Here is a 26703-nt window from a genome sequence, read left to right as displayed (position 1 = left end):
CAACGGTAGGTTGTTTTCCCTTAGCCGAGGTAATATTGTCGAAGTTGCCAGCTGCTCCACAATCCAGCATCGCCAATACTTCGAGAGAGTAACTTGTAGTTGTACTTGGAAAACCATCAGTCGAGCATCTTCGGTTTCTTCTACTGTTCGAGTGTGGTTACAGGGATTGACTTTGCTTCCCCCCGAGATCTCCCCTGCATAAGAACTGGGGGAAGCGTTACGTCTGAGCGGTACTTCCAGGCAATTCCTCAAAATGTGTTTGGAAGAACCGCAGTACATACACAGTCCCAGTTCACGACATCTTTTACGTTCTTCTTGCGTCAAGGGGCCTCTGGTAGTTCCGATCTGCATCGGCTCATTGGATTAACTGCTTTCCTTTGCCATTGGTAGGAGGTCGCTCAAGGGAGGGTATGCTCGATTCTTCCTTCTCTCTTGACAGCGTTACATCATGCAGTATTCAATCCGGAGTGTCAAGGTGACCAGTTCTTGGAATGAAGCCGGACGAGCAACCCGAGATAGCTCATCCTTAAGGGCTTCATGGAGACCTCTTCTAAATAATGTCTGTTGGGTGGAGTCCGGCCACCCTGCATTCACTGCCAGCTTCTGAAAGCGAGATACATAAGATTGGACATTCATGGTACCTTGTTGAAGATCCAATATGGCTTCGTAAGAGGAATATAACACTTCCAGTCTTTCAAACCTAGTCTTAAATAACTGGGTGAACTGTGCAAAGTCATTGAGAGTTGCGTCATTGTTCGTGACGAGAGGAGTGGCCCATGCTAATGCGTTGCCCACTAAGTTAGATATCAAGAACCCGATACAGGCTCTGTTGATCTCATAGGCTCGAGGCTTGAACGTGAAATAGACAAGGCAGGCATCCAGGAACTCCTTAAGTGATTTTGGACTCCCGTCGTATTTCCCAAATGGCAGAGGCAAAGGAAGTAAATCCCCTCTGCTCTCATCACGGGCAACCACTTGTTGGCGTAAAGCCATTTTTTCTGAACTGAGGGATTGTATTCTGCTGTCAAGCCTTGTAAGGCAGCTACTAGCTCGTGATATTCTTCCAAGGAAGCCATAGATAAGACTAGGCATTGTATACTGTCGTGAATCGGTGAACCCTCCCGAGCCTCCTCCTCACCTTTATCTTCTGATGAGTTGTCTCGGGTCTCTGACTGTTCCTTCTTTCTTGACTTCTTTGCTACCTTAGTCTTCTTTTCCTTAGACTTCTTTTCCTTTTTGTAGCTGCTGGTTGACGGCTGGCCAGTGGCTTCCCCTGCAGACACTTTCTGGAGACGCCTCTTGCCTTGGGGCCATTAGCTGTGGAGCTGCACAGGCAGGGGGCTGCCCTGGGAAGGTGGTATAAAGGAACCTAAATGGCCAATCGGGGAAGGTGGGAGGACAGGGAGGCGGGCTGCAGCCAGGAAGTGGGAGAGGATGGACAAAGCAGCTACGCGGTGAGGCTGGGGCTCAGAGATGTTTTTAAAATAAATTTGGTAAAATGTCATGGCCCAGGGGGGTCCGATGCAAAGAACACTCACCTGATGGCGGCCAAGAGGAGAAGGGGGAGCGGGCTAACATGCCGGCAGCTAGGCCCAGAAAACACTATGGAAGGGCCAATCTGGGGAGGTGGGAGGGCAGGGAGGCGGGCTGCAGTCAGGTAGTGGGAGAGGGTGGACAAAGCCCAAAGTGTGGGCTGAGGGCTCGGAAATGTCTTTGGTCAAACGTCGTGCCCCAGGAGGATCCAATGCAAAGAACACTCACCTAATTGCGGCCAAGAGGAGAAGACATGAAAATGTCTCACTTGTCGTTAAAATTACCAGGTTGAGCATATTTTGCACACCTGCCTAACCGAAATGCCATTTCTGCCTTTTCTTCCTTTTGCACAGTTCTGTTAAGTCCTTTATCTAGATCTTTCTTTCCCGCCTATGTAAGTATTTTTGTTGTATGGGATTTATAAAGTGCAAATTTAGCTAGGAAGAAATTGAGTGTTGTATATAGGGGACACACCAATAGGTTACAGATAGGCTGCTAGCACAGTTTATTGGGATGGTTATTGGGAGCAGGTGCTGGAGGGATGGAAGGGAAGAAGGGTTGTGTGGAGCAATCAATATTTGGCGAGATTTTCTTTGAAGAGTATGGTCTTCAGGCCCTTCTTTAATTGTTGGATAGCAAGGGGCTAGTCTCTCTTGGAATGGTAAGAGAAGGGGTGCATAGCTGTAAAGGCCCGTTGGCTAGATTTTTCCTGTTTGCAATTTGCTGCCTGGCTTTTTTGTGGCTGGCCACTGGAGATGGTGGGTGTCTCGGCCAGGTTGTCTTGAACATGATGCATGCTTGAAGATGTATGTAGATGATTGCGTAACACAGAAAAATCTCTTTGTAGACATCCAAGGTGGATTCATCATTGGTTGTTCTTCCTGAAAACTGGACAATTCCCTACGACATCTACTGACAAAGTATATCGAGAAAATTGGCAAGATTTTACATGTTTCATTGCTTATTCTGAAACCTTCAACAGGGTTTCAAGACAACGGTTGTGGCAGAAATGTCAGGATATGAGCATATTTGAGAGTGTATCTGGGCAGCTAAGTGCTCTCTTGTTTATTTTTTATTTGAGTTGAGCGTCTGGGAGTGCTTGGATGCACGAGAGAGTGCCAGGATGCAACAATAACTGGAAATGTAACCACGATTTACAAGGTGACTCCTACAAATGGAAACAGTTGCTTCTTTGTGTGATAAATATGAATGATCACTGTTATATGTGGAGCAACACTAGTCTAGTAAACCATGAGTGGGGCTTCTTTGGAATTGAGTATACTGTGAATGGAATCAGTTCTAGGAACTCCAGATTTCACATAGCTAAATTCAATGATTTTCCCTTTGGTTAAGTGATGAAGTGGGATTGAGACTGGTCTAAAATGTAGGTACTTGTTCACATAGTTTGTACAAATTTGTTTGGATACCTAAAATATGACTGTTTTAAACTGCCACCCAAGCATCCCCCAAGGCCACATCGCATGCGGACGATATACTATCTGCCTTCGTATTGAAGACCCTTCTGACTGAAGCACTTCTCACTTACCTGATAATTATCAACAGCTCTCTCACTAAAGGCAACTTGCCTTCAACCCTCAAGACTTGAAAAATCATCTCGCTTCTCAAGAAACCAACCTTGGCCCTCGACGACCTCAACAACTACTTCCCCATCACCCATGTCTCTTCCTAGGTAAGATCCTTGAGAAAGCAGTAGCCTTACAACTCCTCCAACACATCGAAGCCAACAACCTCTTTCAGTCATATCAAACTAGCTTCAGACCCAGATGCACCAAAGAAACAGCTACCATGAAGACGATTCAGAAATGGATACCATCAGGATGATGGGCGATGCCCTTAAAATCCTCGATGATGGCCAGTCATGCCTTCTTGTTCTCCTTGACCTCCCAGAAGCATACGACACAGTAGACCACATGCGCCCATCGACAATCTACATCGCTGCATGGGAATCCGCGAGGTCGGCCTTAGCTCGTTCAAATCTTACCTTGCTAAACCTCACCAGTTTATTCAAATCGATTTTCCCAGATCACCAACTCTACCCATCACCTCTGCAGTTTTGCATGGATCCATTCTCTCCCCCGTGATCCTCAATCTTTACATGGAACCACTCTGAACACTCCACACAACATATACATCCACCAATTGGCAGATGACACAGAGCTGTATCTCAATATATCCTCCATCAATGACAACCACAGGCTCAAGGTATATCTGACATTGATTTAGTCATGGATGTTTAGTGCTTACCTGAAACTCAACCCCTCTAAGACTGAATTCCTACTGCTGACCAACAACACTGAACACCCTGACATCCAGACCTGGCCCTCTGCTATGAACCTTGAGGGCCCAGCTGGCTACCTGTGCCAAGACCTACAAATCTCCATCAAATAGCACATAGCAAAGAAGACACAAACGGCTTGGTACCAACTTTCACCTGCAGAAAATCAAGGCCTCCGTCCCAGAAAACAGATCTGCTGTCCAAGTGTTGCTCCTCTCCCACCTGGATGGTGGCAATGCCCTTTTGGAAGTCCTTCCAGCAACTATCCTGGCACCCCTAAAATGGGTCTTGGATGCTGCAGCACGAGTCATAAAAGGCCTCTGGAAATTCAACCACATCATCCTGACCCTCATGAGACTGTACTGGCTCCTTCTGCAAGCCTGGATCATCTTCAAATCCTGCTGTATCATTTACAAGGCTGTCACCCTGAAGTACCCAAGCTACCTTACTGAGAAACTCGGCATCTCTGGAGGTCTACGATCCACCAGAATTAAAGGGATGTGTGCTCAAAAATGTTATTGTCTTAAAAGCTGGGCAATAATCAAGCACATATATTAAACATCGTTTTAAAGAAAGTTCCTATGTAACCCTTAGAGCAAATAATGTTAAAACCCAATAATTTCAAGCACTACGAGGCATCCATTTTGTGAAATGGATAAGCCTCCTGTGCTTGTGTTAATCTCTGCCCTCACGGCACTAATGAAGCAAAAGCCACCTGCTGGTAGCTCTTATTACAGCGGCTTTTGCTTCATTGTTGCCGGAGAGCAAAAGAATGTAGGAAGGCTGAAATTATTGGGTTTTAACATTATGTGCTCAAAATTTTATATAGGAACTTTCTTTAAAAAGAGGTTTAATATACGTTTTTGATTATAGCCCATCTTTTAAGACAATAACATTTTTTTGCACACTTTCTCTTTAAGGACATTTGTGCAGATTTCAACGCCATTGTTCAGGAACGAGAAATAACCAGAAGACCGGGCCTTCTGTTTCTACGCCACAAAACTCTGGAACATCCTCCCCATCAACATCACTCCCTCCCTCGCTGTTACTGTTCATGAAGGAGTTCAAGACCCTCCTGTTTAAGGAATGGCTCCTCCCTAACACCTAGGACCACACACCCGTGAGACTGGGTGATATACTCTCCACTGTCTCCTTGGTGGTTTGTAGATCCCTTGCTACCAAATTGGCCCTCCACCCACACCGCTGTTAGCTTCCTACTCCCTGTTGCTCTGCTTCCTTCGCTGTGTTCTTCCCCTATAATTGTAAAGCACTACATTGCTCTCGAAGCTAAGTTTGCGCTCAATGAATACCCTAATAATAATTTTACCAACATAGGACAAATAGGACTCTAGTTTGGGTTGATTTTCATTTGTACCTGCACTTCCTGATTTATGATTATTAATACCAAAAAAGAGGTCTCCTATTGGCCTATGCCTATTTTATCCATGTATAGTTGATTAAGCAAGTGTCTTGATAGTTTTAAACACTGTACCTGCTATAAACAAAAAAGGAAAATAAGTGTCCCCGTCAGCCACCATTCGGCTGACAAAATATATTTTCTTAACTTCAGAATGTATGCACTGCCATACCAAATTATGCGGTCAGCATATTTCTTGATTGAAGCAGCATTTTTATATACCCAGGTGTGGATCTTTTAAAGATATCAACTTTCTCTTTTGCAGTAATGACCATCGTAAATAAGTTTGTTCTCAGCTAAGAGCAAGCACAATTCCTCATGCTCACCTCTTGATTCACTCAAAAGGAGTCAATAGATGACACCTTCTCAGTTAGTTGGATTCTGAGATTTCTGTGTGCCTCCCATACCACTGCCCATAATTGCCTGGGTGGTCAGAAGCCCCACAGTCAGAAATGCAGTCTGATCTTGATCGCCCACATGTGGGCTTGCTAGCTCTGGTGCTCGAAGCTGCTAGTCATGTCAGTGGTAAATCACATTCCCCTCAAAGTCCATCCTATCCTCCTCAATATGCAGCATGGACTGGTTCTTCTCTTTAAGCTTAACAGCATGGCTCCTGACGTTTTACAATATGGGCACTTAAATCTTCTTCAGCAATGTATTTCGACTTTCAGCTCATTCAAGGGTGTCTAGGATTAATACAGCATACCTCAGAAAATAGAAACGTATGCAGCATACCTCAGAAAATAGAAACCTTTCTATATCTATTGTGTAGGTGTGAGGTGAGAGGATTCCTCATCCTAATATGTGAGTGGGCAACCAACGAGGGACATGGTTTGTCCTGTTGCTACTCAATGTGTCTCTCAGTAGGAGGATGGACCGGGATTTGGCCGGATTGGCACCCCCTCTTGCCAACTCACCGGTTCCCACTCAAACATATTAGTGTTTCCTACTGCTGTTCAACTCCAACTTGTGGGCTTTCGTCTGATCTAATTGTGTGTCATTGATGAAAGTTTTCAAGAGAGAATGAAGATTCCCCCTGCTAATAGCGCAGGGAGCTCTTGATTCTATTAAAGACAAGGAGGCGAGCATTAAGCTTCTTCTTCTTTATTTAACACTCTCCAGCAGTTTCAACAAAATATAAACTTTGTAAACTTTTCATTTCATAAAATGTAACTTTTTTTTTTTTTTTTTAAACCAATCTTCAAGTCCCATGAATCCTGTAGTCCCATAGTCTCTGTCCATGTGACCTAGTCCTTCATGTCCCTTAGTCCTTCCTCTTCTTGACTGCTCGGACTGCAATCTTTTCCCAAACTGTGTAACCAACTGGTCAACTTGATCCGAACTTCTGCTCAGAGCTGGATTGGCCTCTCACACTTGAACTTGCGAGCTTGCTCCCGGCAAAGCGGTTCTGTAAACGTTTCAGCTGTTCTTTTGCTCATCCCCTAATGTCAGGAGGAAACAAAGGTACATATTAGGGCAGGGAATACACACCCTATTGTGGAAGGAATAATCATATTAAAGGATAGTTCCGGGACTTTTTTTTTATTGTCCCTACGGTTCGGCCATGTGTTTTTAAGCATAACTCGGTAGATCGTAGAAAACTTTCCTATGGACATTACCCGACTTTTCGTCCATTATCGCACTCGAAATCAGCCGCCATTTTCTGATAATCATATCATTTCCCCCCATCGCCCTGGCTCACCTGCTTTTGCGGCACTAAATCAAATCCCCCGCCCCTGAAACAGACTTTATCAAAACATTCATATTCCCCGCCTCTATCCGTGACGTGACTGTGCTGCGTAGGCAAAAGCGCCCAGGCGTCTTCTACGCGACTCCACACAGAACCCGGAAATCAACACAGATTAGCTCACAACACAGCGCGCCACAATTCGGAATATGAAACTGTACTTTTAAATCAAACCGCAAGATTGTAAATTTGGTAAAGTACATTTATTTGACATCAAATGTTTTGAGAATATTCAGCGATTTTCATTTTTATTTGCTCACGTTCCAAAAGGTTCGTTTTGAGGCACGCGATGTTCCTTTGCTGTACACAGGGTCTTAGATCATCTCACAATATAGCGCCACAATTCGGAATATGAAACTGTGGTTTAAAAGCAAACGGCAAGATTGTACATTTGGCAAAGTACATTTATTGGACATCAAATGTTTAGAGAATATTCAGCGATTTGCATTTTTCTTTGTTCTCGATCCAAAATAGTTTGTCTTGAGGCAAGCGATGTTCGTGTGCAGTACACAGGGTGTTGGTTTACGATAAAATAAGCTCTTCGGTCGCACTGATAATCGCATGGCTGTTCCAACAACGAGGCACTAGGCCACCACAACGGTCTGTATGTTGCATCTAGCCGTTCGTACCGCGTAAGGGCATACTTGTACTTGGCGATCGTCCCATAAAATGGTCAGGGTGGTAACGTTGTTCACACGGAGAAGCAACTGGCGGTTAAAAAAGCCATCCGCCGGTGTCTGGTACTCGTGACACATACAATAATGAATGATGTACCTGTTTGAAAAACATAAAAAATGAAATTAGTCTCACCATCAGATCTTTATTAAAATTATTCATTTTATATATTAGGTCGGGAAATTATTTCATAGCTAGGACAGTGCAACTGGGTATTATACGTCAAGGGGGGGCTGTAGGATACTGAGACAGTCCCCCAGTGCAGGGGTTGACAGGGAGGCAGTGCAGGTGGAGAGTGGAAGGGCCCAGGACCGAGGTCGCAGACAGTGGACCAGTTGTAGCAGGGGAGAGGGAGAGAGAAAGCAGAAGCAAAGAGGAAGGTTTTGAGGTGCTTCCGTAAAAGGAGATGGTTCTCCTCAAGATAGTGCGCGGTACAAAACAATATGCCACATAGAACGAACAAGTACAACTTAACCCGTCTTTAAAGCTACTGTATAGTAATTAAATTGCGGTATAAACTCATCTAAAGAGTTACTTACATTATATTTGCATTTTCCATTGTGTCTGTGCGTAGGGCAGCCCCGAAATACCACTCCTTCTATGCCGACGTTATTTCTTCTAATGAACGAACATTAAATGGCTATCGTTTCTGAAATTTTATTCATTATCGTTTCTTACGTTATTGCACCACACCCCCAAAAAGAAGTCTTTCGGGATGGTCCCGGCCTGTCAAGGTCAAATAACAATAGAACCTTATACTGAGTCGTGGGCCATTCCGGCACTCGAGCAAAAAATCAAAGCAGCTGACCTTCACTTTGAACGAGCACACATTCCTAGTTAGCTACATTCAGTGTAAGGCCACCTCACAGGACTTGAAATTTACACTCCATCTTTGCATTTTGTCTGCGTGCATTTGCAGCCCCAGAGAACCATAAATACGGAGACATTCTATATTTTTTGAAAAATGATTTATATTACTGTTTGGTTTAATTTAATGCGCAAATGAACAAGGTTGGATAGACACATTGCATGTACACTGAGCAATCACTTTTATTTACACAATACATAGCTACACATATTCAATGGGCCTGCGACATGAGGAGACTCCAGAGCAAAGTCACAGGTGACACCCGGGTGGTTCGCACAACTGCACGGCGAAGGGAGGGGCAAGGGTGGAGAGACACATTGCATGTACACTGAGCAATCACTTTTATTTACACAATACATAGCTACACATATTCAATGGGCCTGCGACATGAGGAGACTCGAGAGAACAGACAATCAAATTACAATCATTTAAACCGTGATGTGTATTTCTCAATGAGCTCTGCTTTAGGTGGACATGGAACAGAGGCAATGTTGGGTGGCAATGCAGTTGTCCCCTGCACAGGTTCGTTCACAACTCCATGTATGTGCCTATCTAGGACATCAACAATAAGTCTCTCAATAAACTCATATTGCATATCCTCAAACACTGGTTTGATCACCCATTGTTTACTTCTTTTAGTGAAGGCCTTATTGTAGCGAAGCGTCCCTAAAGTTCCAGTCGTCCTACTTTGTTGACGGCCAACATTATGGTTATGTGCCAAGACCGCTAGAAGAGTCCGATTTATCATGCCCTCCATGCCAAAATGCAATCGTTTTGGCCTGTACTTTAGGCACATATTGTGGAACACCTCCAAATCTCCTGTGTGGCAGAATTCCGTGAGTCCCCTCAAATCTCTTGTTATAGTTTTATCAAATACAATCTTTTCAATGGCTTTGTGAGTGGGTGATGAAGGAATCAACCACTTCTTCTTCCGTGCCTCCTCTGTGGACAAATGGCCATGTTCACAATTGTGGAAATGTTGGTTTGTGGTCCAGTGGTGAACGTTGATACAGTGTAGCATTACTGACCGCCATTTTTCCAGTAGAATTTCCAAAGATGGTTGCTGATTGACTTGGACCACTGTGAAATACCTTGCATATCTTTTTTTTTACCTGCAGCCGACATTTTTTTATTGATTGTTTTTGCAAGATGCCAAACGTCAAATTGGTGATTTATATTTTTGTACTCTTCTCTCATTGTCTTGGCAATTGAAACGTGTCTGTCCGTGGCTATCAGGTCGATCACCATTCCCCGCGATTGTAGTTCTTGCAATGATGCTACAAAGCCAACTTTCTCCATGGCCACTGAGGATGTGCTTTGTGACACCTGCACGACCACCGAACTCACAATTTTCTTACTTTCCATGTCCTGAAAGTGGTAGGTGCAGTACTTGGCTGAAAATCCTGGGCTGTCGCACTGTCCATCACCGGCTAGCCGGAACCGTTTGCCCGCGAATGTACTATCAATAGACATTTTTTCCATTCTCCAAGCTTCGCTAATGGCTGGAAATAGATAATCGGTTTGGTATTTGTAGAACTGAGTTTTCGCAATGAAATGGATTCCCACAAACTGAAAGAAAGACTCTAACTTTTTAAAACTTGAACGACTAAAAAGTGCAGCCGCTGCACAAAGTAGATTACCTGCTGGCAGTTGCCCCAGCATGGGTTGTGCAGACCATGAGAAAGGATGATATTTTGTACAGGTGGCATGTATTTTAAGGTTAGTGCCTCGAATTGCACGAGTCACATTAATCAATGGCTCCCCACATACTTCCCCACCAACCGAATGCCCACATTTCATCCGAATAATAATATCAATCAAACAACTATCGAATACAATGAATTTGGCCTCTTTCCTTATACTGTCACTCTGCATCCCAGCTGGTTCAGCCTGTAACGCTGAGGACATGTCACTCACATGAAAGGTAGAATCTCTGATATCGTCTTCCGCTATGTTCAGTGATATTGATGGTGTTTCATTGTCTTCCACTTCATTCTCTTCCATTGCAACATCTGTTCCTTCTCCGGCGATGGGTGAATAAAACAATTTCTTCAACTTTCTCGCGGTCTTAGTTTTTGCTGGTGTGGATTCTGTGAATTGATCTCCGACTGCATCCGAACTACCAGGAGGACATTCCCTATCGATGGCTGGATGTGGTATAGCTCCGTTGTCAATGGGCCTCATTACGACCCTGGCGGTAAGCGCCCGTCATTAACGCCATGGCGTAATGAGCGTTTACGCCGTGGGACGATGGCGTAAAGAGCGCCACATCACGACCCATCGCGCACGAGCATTACGCCATGGCGGTAATGCAAATAACGCCATGGCGGAAAAGGCCCCTACCGCCATCGCTAAGCGAGCAAGGTGCCCATCCGCCAGCGTAAGTAGCGGCCACCGTAATTTACGGCCAGCGTAATTTACGGCCACCGTAATTTACGGTGGCCGTAAAAGGCCAAACCGGAAATAGCGTCATCGCGCCGGAACGGGAAGCAGCCTGTCGGCCATCTTTAAAAACACAATCCATCGCCATCCTACCAAACAACACCAGACCCAACCCTGACACCTGTCCCGACAAAACACCCACCCACCCAAGTTCCCGAAAATGCCGAAATGCGTGAAAAAGGCCTGTGACCGCCTGCGCCAGGAGCGATTCAGCCGGGAGGAACTCTGCATGCTAGCGGAGACCCTGCAGGACAACGCAGGTGTTGTTTTCTCCCCTGAAATGAGCCGGACAGCAATCGGGAAGAAGAAGGCCATCTGGGCCCTGGTGGCTGAGCGCGTCAGCGCGGTGGGGACCGTACCCCGCACCCCACAGCAGTGCCGGAAACGCTGGGATGACCTGCGCATACGGGTCAGAGCCGTCATCTCGGCAAACCGCAACCTTGCCCAGGGAACCGGTGGAGGGTCAGAATCCCCCCTGAAACTCCAACCGTGGGAGGAGATCTGTGCTGCCACCATCGGCATGGAATCCATCGAAGGCGTTGGAGGGATGGAAAGGGGAGCCCCGACATCAGGCGATGAAGGTAGGTGCCTCATACAAGACACAGCAGTCCAATCATGTGTAGCACAAGGTTGCCCTAGAGTGTAAATGCAACACAAATCAATACTGCCCATAGCCACATGCGAGCACCACCCTGCATACACTGCTGGCACCCGCATACCTGCATCCACATGCCACACCAAAAGGAGACAACCTGCATGGCACTGCCTGAAATCTGCCTCATCCACTGGCCAAAATAATGTCAACCATTGTCATTCAAAAGTCCGTATACCCATCAATAACGCCCTCCCACCTTTGCTCCACCACAGGCACAGAATCACACCCAGAGGACCAGGAGACCCCTGCGCCGAAGAGGGCGAAGTCCACCAACAACCTCCCTGCACCCTCAACCTCAGCTGCAGTGAGGCAGACCCCACGACAAGCAGGTCCCACTGCAGGCATACCGGAGGTCCCACCGGCAAGCACCCCTGTTGGCAGCAGGCCAGCAGCTGCTGCTCCACCTCCACCGACATTGCCTGCCACAGAAGGCAGGGGGTCAGCGGCCAGCAGCAACATCGGGGAGACAGCTGCAACAGCTGCATGTTCTGACTCGGACATGGAGCAGGAGGTCAGAAGCCCCACTGACCAACTACATTCCCCCTGTTTCTCAGACGCCAGCCCCCATGAGGGCGACACACAGGGGCACACTGAGGCAGAGGAGTGGCCTTCCACCCCATGCCCTGTCCACACTCCACAGGAGGGGACCAGCCCCTCCATCACTCCACCTGCACTGGCCATGGGCCAGCACGGCCAGCCGTCCCTCGAGGACATCACTCAACGGCAGCATCAACTGTCCGCAATGCTGGATGAGCATGCAGCGGAATGTGTGGGGGCTAGGTGTAGCATTGAACAGGCCACGGAGACACTAAGGGCGGAAGTGGCGCAGAGCACAGCCACCCTCAGGGATGCCATGCAGGCCATGTCCAGGGACATCTGTGCAGAACTTGCGGCCTTGCGTCGTGCGGTCATTGGCCTCACCCACACACGACAGGACGTGCATGCACAGGAGCAGCCAGGGACATCCTCCACTGCCAGTTCTGCGCAGAGCAGCCCCGTGCGCCGTTCCGGACGCAACCTGCGCTCCACAGCCAGGGGTGCCCCGGGTGCCGGGAGAGGGGGCTTGTGACGGCCTGTGGACACTGTCACAGGCATCTGTTGACAGCTACTTGGGGTGTGTTGGGGTGTGCAGGGGGGAGGGGGGAGGTGGGAGGGGGTGTGTTGGGGTGTGCAGGGGGGAGGTGGGAGGTGGGAGGGGGTGTGTTGGGGTGTGCAGGGGGGAGGTGGGAGGTGGGAGGGGGTGTGTTGGGGTGTGCAGGGGGGAGGTGGGAGGTGGGAGGGGGTGTGTTGGGGTGTGCAGGGGGGAGGTGGGAGGTGGGAGGGGGTGTGTTGGGGTGTGCAGGGGGGAGGTGGGAGGGGGTGTGTTGGGGTGTGCAGGGGGGAGGTGGGAGGTGGGAGGTGGGAGGGGGTGTGTTGGGGTGTGCAGGGGGGAGGGGGGAGGGGGTGTGACACGACAGTTCATGGTTCCAATACACTTTTTTCTTTCAAAAAAAGGAAATGTGTGGACATTTTCATTGCGTATGTGTGCTTTATTGGTGTACAGTCCACAGTGTGCATGCCCCAGAGACACACAGTGCCCCAAGTGCAGTCTCCATGCGATGAACACCAGCCGTGTGTGCTAGAAGCAGTGGTTGATTATACTTTGGCGCATGGCACGCCCCTCCTGTACATCGCCTCCTCCATGTGGTGGCGCCCCATCTGCACCCTCCTCATCCTCATCCTCATCGTCAGGTGGTTGCAGTTCTGCGTCAGGGGGCAGGGGCACATTCCGTCTGACGCACATATTGTGCAGCATGACACATGCCATGACGATCTTTGCCACCTTCTCATGGCCATACAGGAGTGCCCCACCAGACCTGCTGAGGCTTCGGAACCGTGCCTTCAGGAGGCCGAATGTCTGCTCTATGACCACACGAGTACGTGTATGTGCACGGTTGAAGTCCTCCTCGTGCTGGTTCTGCGGGTTCCGGACTGGCGTGAGGAGCCACCTCTTCAGGGGGTAGGCTGCATCACCTGTATGTAGGCGAGAATGTATGTGTCAGTCATGTTGTCTGATCAGGAACATGATGTTCCACCATGGCTGGCATGGAACTGTTACCTTGGCTCACTTCTACATGCACTAATTGATTCACACTATGCAACCAGTATATGCTCATTGCTGCCATGGCCTGTTTTGCATGCCATCACCCTATGTATGCAGAGGGGTTTTGTGCATTGTGAGTGCCCTTCCTCTGTATCCGTTCTCTGTGTTACTCACAGGCCAGTGGAGTATGCATCATCCCCCCCCCCCCTTTCTGCCAGGTGGAGTATGCATCATCCCCCCCCCCCTTTCTGCCAGGTGGAGTATGCATCATCCCCCCCCCCCTTTCTGCCAGGTGGAGTATGCACTGGTACGTCATTCCCATGCCCACTTCCATGACATAGCACTCACCGAGTAGCCAGGATCTTGGGCCTGCATGTCGCTCCATGTAGCGTGGTATTGTGGAGTTCCTCAGGATCATGGAATCATGGGTTGATCCGGGGAATCGGGCACAACAATGTGTGATGATCTTGTTGGAGTCACAGACCATTTGCACGTTGATAGAGTGGAACTGTTTCCGGTTGCGGTACGGTACCTCTATGGCACGTGGAACCACCAATTCCACATGGGTGCAGTCGATGGCACCAATGCAACCGGGTATGCTGGCTAGTGCATGGAAACCCACTTTGGTGTTTGCAATCTCCTGGGCAGTCCGTGGTAATGAGATGTGGTCGTCTGTGTGCTTGAGGAGGGCATCGAGCACTTGGATGAGTGTTCGTGAGAATAATGGTTGTGAAATGCCATGCAGGTGCCCCACTGTGTGCTGGTAGGTGCCTGTGGCCAGGAAGTGGAGTACAGCCACTACCTTCAGTAGGGGGGGGGTGGCGGTTGGACTTTCTATCATGCTGACGATGTCGTCGTGTATCATGTCTACGATGGCGGTGATGGTGTCCCGGTCCAAACGGTACAGGGTGTGGATCTGCTCAGCTGTGAGGTTGTTTGGATTGGCTCTGATGCGTGGGATTGGGGGCTGCCTGCGTGGTGGCACTGGCTGTGCTGGTGGGGCTTGCTGGGCCTGCCTTGCCCTCCTTCTCCTCCTGCGTCTCCTCTGTGCTGCCTGTTGTTGTTGTTGTTGTTGCTGTTGTAGTAGCACATGCATTGCTATCAGGTCCTCCAGCCCCAACATTGCTAGTCGTATTGGCATCATTGTGGAGTGTGACTGGGTGTTGGTAGGGGTGGGGTGTGCTCTTTTTGTACTCCCCTGAGTCTGTATTGCCTTCACCTGTGCTGTTTCTGTGCACCTGTGACAGCTGCATTCACTTGAATTGGCCCTTTACGGTTGGTTCGCGATGGCGTTATTTGCACCATGGCGGTAAGGTACTTTGCGGCCTCGGTGATGGCGTTAGGTGCATGTCCGCTTGGGTCGGCATTTGCGTGCCTTTCCGCCATGGCGCTAAGTACGGTGTGGGCGGTCGCGTGCGCGCACCCTTAGCGCAGTTAGCGGCAGCGTTAACTACGATGCCGCTATTGGCATCGTAGTTTACGGTCAGGAGTCATGATCGGACCTGGCGGAAAACGATGGCGGTAAGCATTTACCGCCATCGTTTGTCACTTAGCGCCAGGGTCGTAATGAGGCCCAATCACTTCATATTCTTCCCATTGGCACGATGCATCTCCAGTCTCAAGTCCCTGCCAAAAGGTTTGACAAGCAACATCTCTCGTTCGCTTCACTGTCTGTGTAGATCTAGTTCGTACACCCACTCGCAACTAGAGGACAGATTGGAAAAGGGATGTTCAGTTTAAACACAACTTACAGTATTGAACTATTAACAGTGAAAAACAACATAATATAGTGACCAGGACACTAACCTTCTTTTGCTTTCTTTTCTTTGAAACTTTCTTGCCTCGAACTTCAACATCAGGACGCTGTTGCTCCGACTCGTGTGTGCATGTCTCCACTTCCTCTTGCGCTGCAACGACTATATTCTCATGATAAGCACATCCATCACGCACTGACGCTCCATCGACTCCCTGAAACATAGAACTTTCATTAGTATGTATAATAATATTGAAAACACAAAATGTACTTGGGGACCAATACCCACGTACATCTCAATTGCAAAACACGAATGAACGCTTTGTGTAGAACATTCAAACGACAATTATTCACGCATTGTTGATCTAAATAGATGGAACTGTCAAGATCCATACCTCGGGCTCCTCATAGACTTCCATTGATGATATTATTGAAGATGATGCTTCAGTAACTCCCTGAAAAACAGTAATTGCATTAGTATGGTTTTCTATTTTGTTAAAAAGAACATAAACTTTGTGCAGGCGTCAACGGCTCATCTAAATAGACCTGCACAAATGATCAGTTGTCTAAAATAAATAATGGATATGTAAATATGATTCGATTTGCTCGATTGTTGGAAGTGTCACCACCCAGAGATCTGCATCAACTACTAGGGGTGATGTTCTTGTAGAAGAAGCTCCGTCATCTCCCTGAAACATAGTACTTGCGTTAATAAAGAAGGAAGTATAGCGGATGTAATCACGTCAGATGATCTCGCTTGATCGAACTGTCAGTATCCATACCTCGAAATGCCTAAGAACATCAAGGGACGATGTAACTGCGGTGCACACTTCTGCAAGCTGTTGCGCCGACCCGTAACTGCATGCTCCCCCTTCTTCTTGGAATAATGCTCTATCGACTCCCTGAAACATAGGACTTTCATTAGTAATGAACACAATATTGAAAAAAGAAGACACATAGGAGGGCGACGACAGAAGGACATATCAATGGCTAAAAACGAAAGAAACATTGTGTGTAACAATCATGCTACAAGAATGCAAGATCTGATGATCTCCATCGATGGAACTGTCCGGAAACGTACCTCGAGCATCTGAGTGACATCAACGGTTGTCGTCAATACGTTGGACTCCTCAGCATCTCCCTGAAAGACAGTACTTGCATTATTTTGGATAACAATAATTATAACTGAAAACAAAGACTAGAGGACGAGTACAAGGGTGTACCATTAGGTAAAATAATTACACGATAAATTAAAACTATTGATTTACATGCCTAAAACAAGTCAGTGGCAGAATAGCCAAGTAAGATTACCCGATAGGCGCTTGAAGTGGCTGATGACTGCAATAACGACACGGATGGAGAATCTTCCGCCTTCATATTGAGTGGATACATAAATGGGGAAATTATTGTTAGCTAATGCTACACACTACCGCAAGGCCGAGAGATAAATACGTAAACTTGACTCACCAGTGGAGGGATGTGGACGAATAGAGTGGGAATAGCGGTTGAGAGCAATTTTCGCCTCGCTTGCGGTGTGTTCTTCTTTATTAGCAATGATGTGGAGTACATGTCTGAGCTAAAGTGCCTGCTGCAGATGCGGTATCGATCACCCCTCTTGTCTGCAAAGACTTCTAGGACTCTACTTTCAAGCTCAGACGGTGGATATCCGCAATATCGGACCCATTCTCTTATCTGATCTATTGTTTTAGGGAAAACATGCATTATAGTACCTTCAGATTTATTATGGGTCTTCGAAGGGCAACCGCCAATGGAACAGGCAGGCATTGTGGAAAGTTCTGAAAAGTAAAGATCAACAATTCTCTATGAATACCAATGTGTTAAAAAATTAAATGACACATAAAAGGTTCAATGCAAGGTTCGTTTTGGTTCTTGGAACTGTACACGTTATTCACATGCGGATAAGTATTTGAATAACTTTAAAAAAATAGAAAAATAATTTGACTAAACTCAGAACATGTGACTAGTTCCTTGCATGTACTGTCTTGAACGAAAAGAAATTGGACGCAAAATGATTATGGTACATGGCCTTACCTTGACGAACAAACAGTTAGATTCCGGGATCAGAGTAGTTTCTTGTCGTAGAACAGGGAGAAGTTCACAGGTTGCAAACTGACGAGTTTCCTCGAAGTGGTCACGGAAGTTCACAGAGACGAAGAGCAGATAACCAGCACCTTCACGGGTTGACTAGCAAAGCGCAAAGAAGTTCTCATTCGAAATATGAAGTGGGTTATAAAGAATTCGAAACAGGGGTGTGTTTGTGAATGAATGACGTGTATATGTCGTGGCATTATGCGGTTTGCAGGGGGCCGTCCAGCGTGAGGGGGGATGCTTGGCAGGAGACACGGGGTCTGGAGGTAGACATGGGAACAACAACCCATGCTCTATAGACCACTTTGAAGTGTACATGGTCTTTGGCACCTCTTGGCCTTTATCGCTCCCTGACAGCTCCACTTGCCAGCACAAGTACCCCGGTGCGAACTGCCTTTGATAGGGTGGGGGGTGGATTGGGGCGGTGGTCGTGCAGACAAGACACAGGAAGACTCGTGAATGGAGACACACTTATGTGGATTGCAGGGGGCCGTCCAGCGTGAGGGGGATGCTTGGCAGGAGACACGGGGTCTGGAGGTAGACATGGGAACAACAACCCATGCTCTATAGACCACTTTGAAGTGTACATGGTCTTTGGCACCTCTTGGCCTTTATCGCTCCCTGACAGCTCCACTTGCCAGCACAAGTACCCCGGTGCGAACTGCCTTTGATAGGGCGGGGGTGGATTGGGGCGGTGGTCGTGCAGACAAGACACAGGAAGACTCGTGAATGGAGACACACTTATGTGGATTGCAGGGGGCCGTCCAGCGTGAGGGGGATGCTTGGCAGGAGACACGGGGTCTGGAGGTAGACATGGGAACAACAACCCATGCTCTATAGACCACTTTGAAGTGTACATGGTCTTTGGCACCTCTTGGCCTTTATCGCTCCCTGACAGCTCCACTTGCCAGCACAAGTACCCCGGTGCGAACTGCCTTTGATAGGGCGGGGGGTGGATTGGGGCGGTGGTCGTGCAGACAAGACTCGTTTGCCGCAGGGCCTCACCAAGGAGAGGCCATCTAACTGCATGTAAGAGGCAGGCTGCAGGATCTAGTACATGGAAGGCAGGGGGGTGAGTTTATAAATACCTCACCGTCCCAGGAGAATATATGGGTGCAGTTCACCCTGGAGACCCTGGATGCCTAGGCTTGATGCCAACCCGCAAAATAACATATGTATGTCTGCTGCATATGGGTTCAACGGTTATGTGGATTGAAGGTGGGCGGCCAGCGTGAGGGAGGATGCTGGCCGGAGACATGTGGTGTGACAAGACAAGGCACAGGAAGACTATTCAATGGAGACACACTAGATTCATTTAAAAAATCAAAACATCCATTGTTAAAATATATGTTGGGTTTTATTTTAGATCTTAATTTCAATTGAACATAAATAATAAACATTACACATTGTAAAGTTCCGGTTGCAGCACATCCAGGGAAAATCCGCGGTATTGTCCACTGTCGCTGGGGAAATGTTGTCTAATGGCAAGTACCGCACAGGCAGGTATTACTCTCCGAACGCAGTGTCCGAGCCTCCCGTGAAGCCACCAAGTGAAGCAACGATAGGCCACCAGCCTGTACCACCTGTGAAAAAGAAAGATGCAAACTGTATTAAAATGACAAAACTTTCTTATCACTGTCGATTCAGGTAAAAAATGTCATTCTGCTTTGAAAAAATTTCTATCTAGAAAATGCACAATATGGAACCAATTTACATGCATTCGAATGATATGTAGATGTAATTTTATATGTGGGAGACGACCATGAAATAGTAGTGGCATCACTGACATCACAACCAGAGTATACTTACTCGTTACTCGGATTACGCGGACGAACAGTGCCCCGAAGTTCGTGCGTAAGCACCATCATCATCCTCAACACGGTCCGTGAGAGGCAGGCTTCCCTGAACTCTGGCAGCTCGGTGATGCATTGCGGACTTGGCTCGCCTTCCGAAATGTAGGCCAAGCACCCGGAATTTTCACGGCAGCAGCAGTTCTCCTCCTCAGTTGGCATTAGCTCGCACCGATTGCACGTGCACCAGGTGGAGACGCCGTCCATGCGACATGGTCCAGGCTCTTCATCCGTTGACTGGTCCTCCCAACTGCCGTCCGAATCCCCATCGTTTTCGCGTGCTTGCCTTTCCAGTAGTTCTTCCTCGGTGTACTCGGGCTCGTACATATACGGCATTATTGTAGCCATTGTGTGGTAAAGAAAGTAAAATAATTTACAGAGATGGTACAGGTGTTCACAAGGCCTAGAAGCGGCGAAGGTAGCTGACCAGAGCACAGAAACGAGTCACAGAATACTCAAAGTAAAACAGAGAGAGTAATGGAATCGAAAATCTGCTGCTGTGTGTTGTGAAACGGTGTGTTTATACTTATTGAGGAAAGAGGCGTCCTGCCATTTCCATGGCGACACTTCATTAGCTGAAGCGCAGCGATTGTTGACACGAAACGTGCTTTGGCGTTGGGAAATGGGCGGTACGCGTCTGCTGATGTCAGGCTCAGGGGCGGGGGATTTGATTTAGTGCCACAAAAGCAGGTGAGCCAGGGCGATGGGGGGAAATGATAGGATTATCAGAAAATGGCGGCTGATTTCGAGTGCGATAATGGACGAAAAGTCGGGTAAGGTCCATAGGAAAGTTTTCTACGATCTACCGAGTTATGCTTAAAAACACATGGCCGAACCGTAGGGACAATAAAAAAAAAGTCCCGGAACTATCCTTTAATTATAGACATTGTATCAAGTCATTCATTTCATCGCATCTGCTTGTGTATTCGGGACGGGAATTTAATGCTCGCCTCCTTGTCTTTAATAGAATCAAGAGCTCCCTGCGCTATTAGCAGGGGGAATCTTCATTCTATGTCAAGACAGAGGCAAGCATTAAGCTTGTTCAAAGCTTCTTACTACTGAATCAGCTCTGGTGTTCTAGACTCGTACTCTCTAATACATGTAGCCACACACCACTTGGGGTGATCTTGCATATACGGGTAAGTAATTGATGAAGAGTCTGTTTTTGTCCTTCTAACTATGTTGAATGTCACTCCTTCCGGACCAAAAGTCTTTCTATTGATCTCTAGAGCCTTCATGTCTGCTACTCTCCTGCATGATACCATGCACAGGAGCATAGCTAGTTTTCCGGATAACTGTCCCAGAGACAGATATCTGTTGTTAGGCCAATCTGCGAGAAATCTCAGCACTATGGAAACGTCCCTTAAGGTTTCGTATCTTGGCTGTGGAGGTTTCCTAAATCTAATCCCCTTCAAGAGTCTGATCACTGCTATATTCTCTCCTATTGGGGTTCCCTCTATCGATAGATGCCCTGCCGAAATTGCGGACCTATAGACTCTTATAGTCCTGTAAGCCTTACCATCCTGTAATAGTTCCGCTAGGAAATTTAGTACTTCGACTAGAGGGGCAGAAACGGGATGAATCTTTCTCTTTCTGCACCATGTCGAGCATCTATTCCAAGCTGCGTCATAGCTCCTTCTGGTGGAAGGTGCCCAAGACTCGGCGATGAGACTTGCAGCCTGCGCCGAAATTCCAGGGAGATTCCAGCTTCTCCTGCTATCCTGCACGCCATCAGCGGCAGCGTCCCCTTCACTCTCAGAGGGTGAAATGACCCAGCTGGGTCCGTGAGCAGGTTCACTCCTTGAGGTAATAGTTTCGGATAGTCTATGAGTAGTTCCATGAGCGTCGGAAACCATACTTGCGATTTCCAAATCGGGGCTACTACTATGATGCTCGCTGCTTCTCTGCGCACTTTTGCTAATACCCTGCTCATCATTATAAATGGCGGGAAAGCGTAGAGTGTCTGCTCTCTCCGGTCCTGCAGGAAAGCATCCGCCCCAGCTGCTGCTGGATCTAACCTCCAGCTGAAGAACCTTTCTTTCTGTGCGTTCAGTCTGGACGCAAACAGATCTGTGTGAATCGGTCCCCACAGTTCTTCCAGCTGGCGGAATGTTTCTCGATCCAGCATCCAATCGCTGCAGTCGGAGAGGTATCTGGAGTTCCAGTCCGCAATCACATTCAGCGAGCCTGGCAGATACTCGGCTACCACTGACGTCCCAGAATCCAGGCAGGTGTGCCAAAAATCCTTGGCTATCTTCGCCAGCAATCTGGATCTCGTCCCTCCTAGATGATTTATGTATCTGACTGCTGAAATGTTGTCCATCTTCAGCAGAATACAGGAGTTCACTTTTCTTTTCGTGAAAGCCCTGATCGCAAATGATCCGGCTAACAATTCCAGACAGTTGATGTGAAGCTGAAGTTCTTCTTCGCTCCATCTCCCCCCTGTCTGGAGATTCCCGCATCGGGCTCCCCATCCTGCTCGGCTGGCATCTGACTATTATCAGGTCTGGACGGTCGCCGAAGATGGCTCTCCCGTTCCATGCTTCCATATTCGCTAACCACCACTGTAGTTCTGTCCTGGATTCCTGATCGATCTGAACTAAGTGATGGTAATGCAGGCCCTGCCGTAGATGTTTTATTTTCAGTCTTTGCAGTGCTCGATAGTGAAGCGGGCCTGGGAAGATTGCTTGTATCGAGGCTGCTAATAATCCTACCACTCGAGCTACAGTGCGGAGGGAGATCACTGTTTTGCTGAGACAAGCTCTCAATTCCCTTTTTATGTCTCGTATCTTCCTGCCGGGAAGCTCTAGAGTAGCTGTCCTGGTATCCAGGATAAACCCTAGGAATTCTAACCTCTTGGTTGGTATCAATTCCGACTTCTCCTGATTCACTAGAAAACCCAGGGACGTCAGGAGCTTCACCACCCAGTCGGCTTGATAACAGAGAGTCTCCTTGCAGCTGGCCATCAGTAGGATATCATCCAGATATATAATCATCCGTATCCCCTTCTCCCTGATCGCCGCTGCAACCGGTTTCATGATCTTCGTGAATGCCCACGGCGCTGAGGCTAGCCCGAAAGGCATTGTGGCAAATTGCCATTATTGCCCGTCCCAGTCGAACGCTAGGAAGGGGCGAAATTCTTTGTGAACTGGTATTGTCAGGTATGCATCTTTCAAGTCTATCCTCGCCAGCCAATCGTCTTGTCTGAGTGTATCCCTGAGCTGATGGTTCCCTTCCATCATCAAATGGTTGTAGACTACCCATCCGTTCATGATTTTCAGGTTTATCACCGGTCTTACTTTGTCTTTCCGGTGGACTAAAACATAGTGCTCGCGAATTTCGGGGGCAATTCGCATTGCTCTATCGCTTGTATTTCCGCTAACTTTTGCAACTCTGTGTTTTCTATTTGGGTCGTGGCTAGAGGACGGGGAATATGACTCTGAACGGGGGTCTCTATGAAGTCTATGTGCATGCCTTTCACTGTTTGCAGAACCCAGGCGTCGCTGGAAAGCGAGCGCCAGTTCTCCCAGAATAGTGCTGTCCTCCCCCCAACCGGAGGGTATGCAAAGACTCTCACCTGTGGGGAAGTTGTGTCCTCTTCCCTGTCCTCTGCCTCTCCTCCCTCTCGGGAATCGACCTCTCGGTGGGAAGAATACGTCTGGTTGCCTGTTCTCCCAGTAGGTGTTCCTGTTTCCTTGAGGCCTTATGAACGCTTGATAGCGACCGGTCGCTCGGCCTCTGGACTGACCGGTCCCGCTAAAAACTCTCCCGGGAAAGATCTTTTTCATTGAGGCCTGGGCCTTTTCTAATGAGGTAAAGGTTCCCACGAATCTCCCCATTTCCTTGCCAAACGTGTCGCCGAATAAGAGTCCTTGCGCCGCCTCGCCTGCTTCATACGACGACAGGTCTCCTAGTTTGTTAATTTTAAGCAGAAGGCCTCTTCAGCGTTCTGAAGAGATCGCACAGTTCACGTTGCCTAAGAGGCATACGGCCCTCTGCGCCCAGTTGGCTAGGACTGCAGGGTCCACTTCCTCCCCCGTGTCTTTGGCCCGTTCTGCCATGTCCATAATTTTTGCTAATGGACCAGCCAGGTCCAAGACTTTTTCCTGGCAGCTCTTCCAAGAGCGGTCTATGCCCTTCCTGGGATCTCTGTTCGACTTGGAGACGAATGAGAGCATCTTCGGATCGAGTTCTGGTGCTTCCGCCACCTTGCCCGGTAAATCCGGCTTGGGACACTCCGCTCTCATCCGCTGCCTGACTTCCTTCTCTAGAGCCTTACGCAACCTCTGCGTCATGTATTTAGCTACCCTCGGTGAGGGTACCGATTCGGAGGATCTGGGATTTCTTATTTCTTCTGGTTGAAACATATCTGATGTTTCCTCCTCCTCTAGGTTATTCATTTTCCTGAGTTTTTTCCTCGGAGGAGGCTGGCTCTCCTCGTCCCCTTCATTATCTGCTTCCTCCTGTGAGGAGGCCGGGGATTCTTGAGGATCCTTCTCTGGGGAGTACTCCTCTCTGCTGCCCATATTGTCATCCCCTGGGTAGGGGGTCTCGAGGCTCGGCACCTGTGTTTTTCTAATGAACGCTTCCCTGAGCTTACTGAAAGCGTCCCGAGCCTCTGGGGCCATTAGTCCTGCCCCTTCCATCTGGCCCGGGGGGTCAGAAGAGTCGCCGCTCTTCCGGGCCATGATACACCCCTTTGGACCTTTCGAGGAGGTCCTAGTGGACGTGCTTCCTTCGGTGCTTGAATTATTTTTGCTCAAAAAGATTTCAGTAGTCTGGAGTCTCTCCTGTAAGGGTCTAACTCCTTGAGCTACTGTCTCTGACAACGAATCTCCCAGCACTTCCTTAAAACTGTGGGCCAGGTCTTCATAGCCTGCCTCCTCATCACTCCATTCAAAATTGGACATCTCTTGTGCTGACAGGTGCCTTGAAATTACCTTAGAAAGGTGTAGTGGCACATCCACTGATTCGCTTTATGAGACTGCACCTTCTTTATTTCCTGTACGAGACTGTGATCTTTTTAGGGATTCTTTGTACTATATCCTGAGTGAGTACTCGCTAAAAAAGCTCAGTATAATGAAAACCAGCTTAAACTAGGCAGAATACATGTAAATTAGGAGCTAATTCTTGCTCCGTATTACTACACGCTCGAAAATCTCCTTCGCACTGGAGAATTTCGAAATAGGCCTGTCATGCGAGCGTGATGCTCGTATTAATGTGGAGGGGAATCCCTCTTTACGCGAGCCGCGCTCGCTCTCCGGCGGGGTGGGGGCCGCCTACGCAGTATGCGAGCGGGGAAAGAAGAGCTTTCCCGCTCGCGACAAGCTCCGCCCCCGCAAGAGTGGGGGCTAGCCCGCTCCCGGCGTGTGTGAAAGCGCCGCGGGGGTCGTGAGGAGATCTGCAGGCCCCTGGGGTGCCGGTAGTGCGGCACGGGGCCGCGGATCCCTCTCACACCAAATTAACACGCCATCAAACAATTTCTCAATAAAACGCTGCGCCGCTGCGTGTTTATATAACAACATAAGTCATAACGTTCTATACAATACTACTAACACGTCGAACTATAAACTATAAACACTGAGTTACGGAGATTCAAGAAAACTGTACTTATCTTTTGGAGAGCAGAAAAAGAAGAGGAAGGACTAAGGGACAGGAAGGACTAGGTCACATGGACAGAGACTATGGGACTACAGGATTCATGGGACTTGAAGTTTGGTTTAAAAAAAAAAAGTTACATTTTATGAAATGAAAAGTTTACAAAGTTTATATTTTGTTGAAACTGCTGGAGAGTGGAAAATAAAGAAGAATCTTAAGGCTCGCCTCCGTCTTAACATAGAATGCTCCTGTCAGATGAAGTTTTCTAAGGCTCATCAGTACACACTTTGCCATCAGTGCCTCAGTCCAGAGAATATTTACCACCTCTGTGCTTTCCATTTTTCCCATTTCTTCCCTGAAGGCAGCTCACATGATTTTCTTGTGGAGAAGAGCAGTACACATGGTAACGAAGCTCCCAGAGGGTCCTTCTCTTTTACTACTTGTTACTGCTACTCATATACCAGCTATACCCTAGATCTGCTTTTGGTCCAAATCCACTTTCAGCATAGATCAGTGTTCCCCCAGCCCTCCTTTGCTCGGACTCAGGTGTGGCTCAATGTCTACCGATCATTCCAAAGAGTTTGATTCAACTGAGGGCTGAGACTCCTTCAGCTATGGCCTTCCCAATCCTCTTTGGACATCTGAACAGTGATCTGTAACTTAATAGTAGAGCATGATGATGATCAATCAAAGGCAACGTTTTGTTACACCATTCTTCAACATTGGATGGTATAAATGAGGCTATGATATGATAAGTAATTTATTTGTATTTTATTTATTTATATAGCGCGCCTAGCCCAGAGGCATCTGGGCGCATTTCTTGAGGAAATATTATGTTATCATGCGTCTGTACACAAGTGTTTCTAGGCTCGACAAGACATGGGAGGAGAGACAGAGGGAGAACAAGACAAACTATCTTACTTGGCCTTGTGTCATTCAGATCATGCAAGTGTGAGAACGAGAAGTGCAAGGGGAAAGGGGGGAGTGCAAGGGAGAGGGGAGGTGGAAACAGGTCAGCAAAGCTCTGAGTAAATTCAGCTAGGGCAGCACGGCTCTGGGTAGTACAAGGAGAACAAGGGACTGTAGGGTTACAGCCCCTAAGTGCGTGGTAGGCCTGGAGGCAGTGCAAGGGTGACTGATCAAGAAAGAGCCTGGTACCCAGTGAGACTCTAAGGGTAGCTAAGCAACCAGTCGATACAGCAGACAGGTAGGTCAGGTAGGTTAGCAGGGGAGGGAGTGAAAGAAGAGGAACGTTTTGACCTTATTCCGGAACTTCAGGTGGTCCGGTTCAAGTTTGAGAGGGGCAGGGAGGCCATTCCAGAGGGAGGCACCTGCAGAGGAGAGAGATCTACCCCCCCCCCACTCTACCTGAAGAAGCGTCTAACCCTTAGAGAGTTGGAGGTAGCTGAGCGAAGGGCTCGAGAAAAAAGGTATTTTGGAAGAGGGCATTGGATGTAGTGCTGGCCCTGGCTTCAGAAAACCTCGTGGACAATGCAAAGGGTCTTGAACATGATCCCTGCTGCCCACGGGAGCCAGTGGAGAGATTTCAGGGCTGGAGAGATACGGTCCCTGGGCATGAGGCCATCGATAAGTCTCGCAGTCCTGTTCTGGATTAGTTGCAGAGGGAGAAGAGTAGAGGAAGGCAGATTGCGAAAGAGGCTGTTGCAGTAGTCCAGC

The 26703-nt window shown here is 48.0% G+C and overlaps 1 protein-coding gene across 1 annotated transcript in view; it reads left to right on the top strand.

Moving 5' to 3' along the window:
* Window positions 1-26703, top strand: part of PCSK4 (proprotein convertase subtilisin/kexin type 4) — a 1746539-nt gene that overhangs the window by 1030451 nt on the left and 689385 nt on the right. The gene's annotated exons all lie outside the window — the stretch shown is intronic.

Source organism: Ambystoma mexicanum, chromosome 1p, assembly GCF_040938575.1.
Source record: "Ambystoma mexicanum isolate Mex_15411 chromosome 1p, UKY_AmexF1_1, whole genome shotgun sequence".
NCBI lineage: Eukaryota > Metazoa > Chordata > Amphibia > Caudata > Ambystomatidae > Ambystoma > Ambystoma mexicanum.
This window is presented reverse-complemented; position numbering and strand designations above follow the sequence as displayed.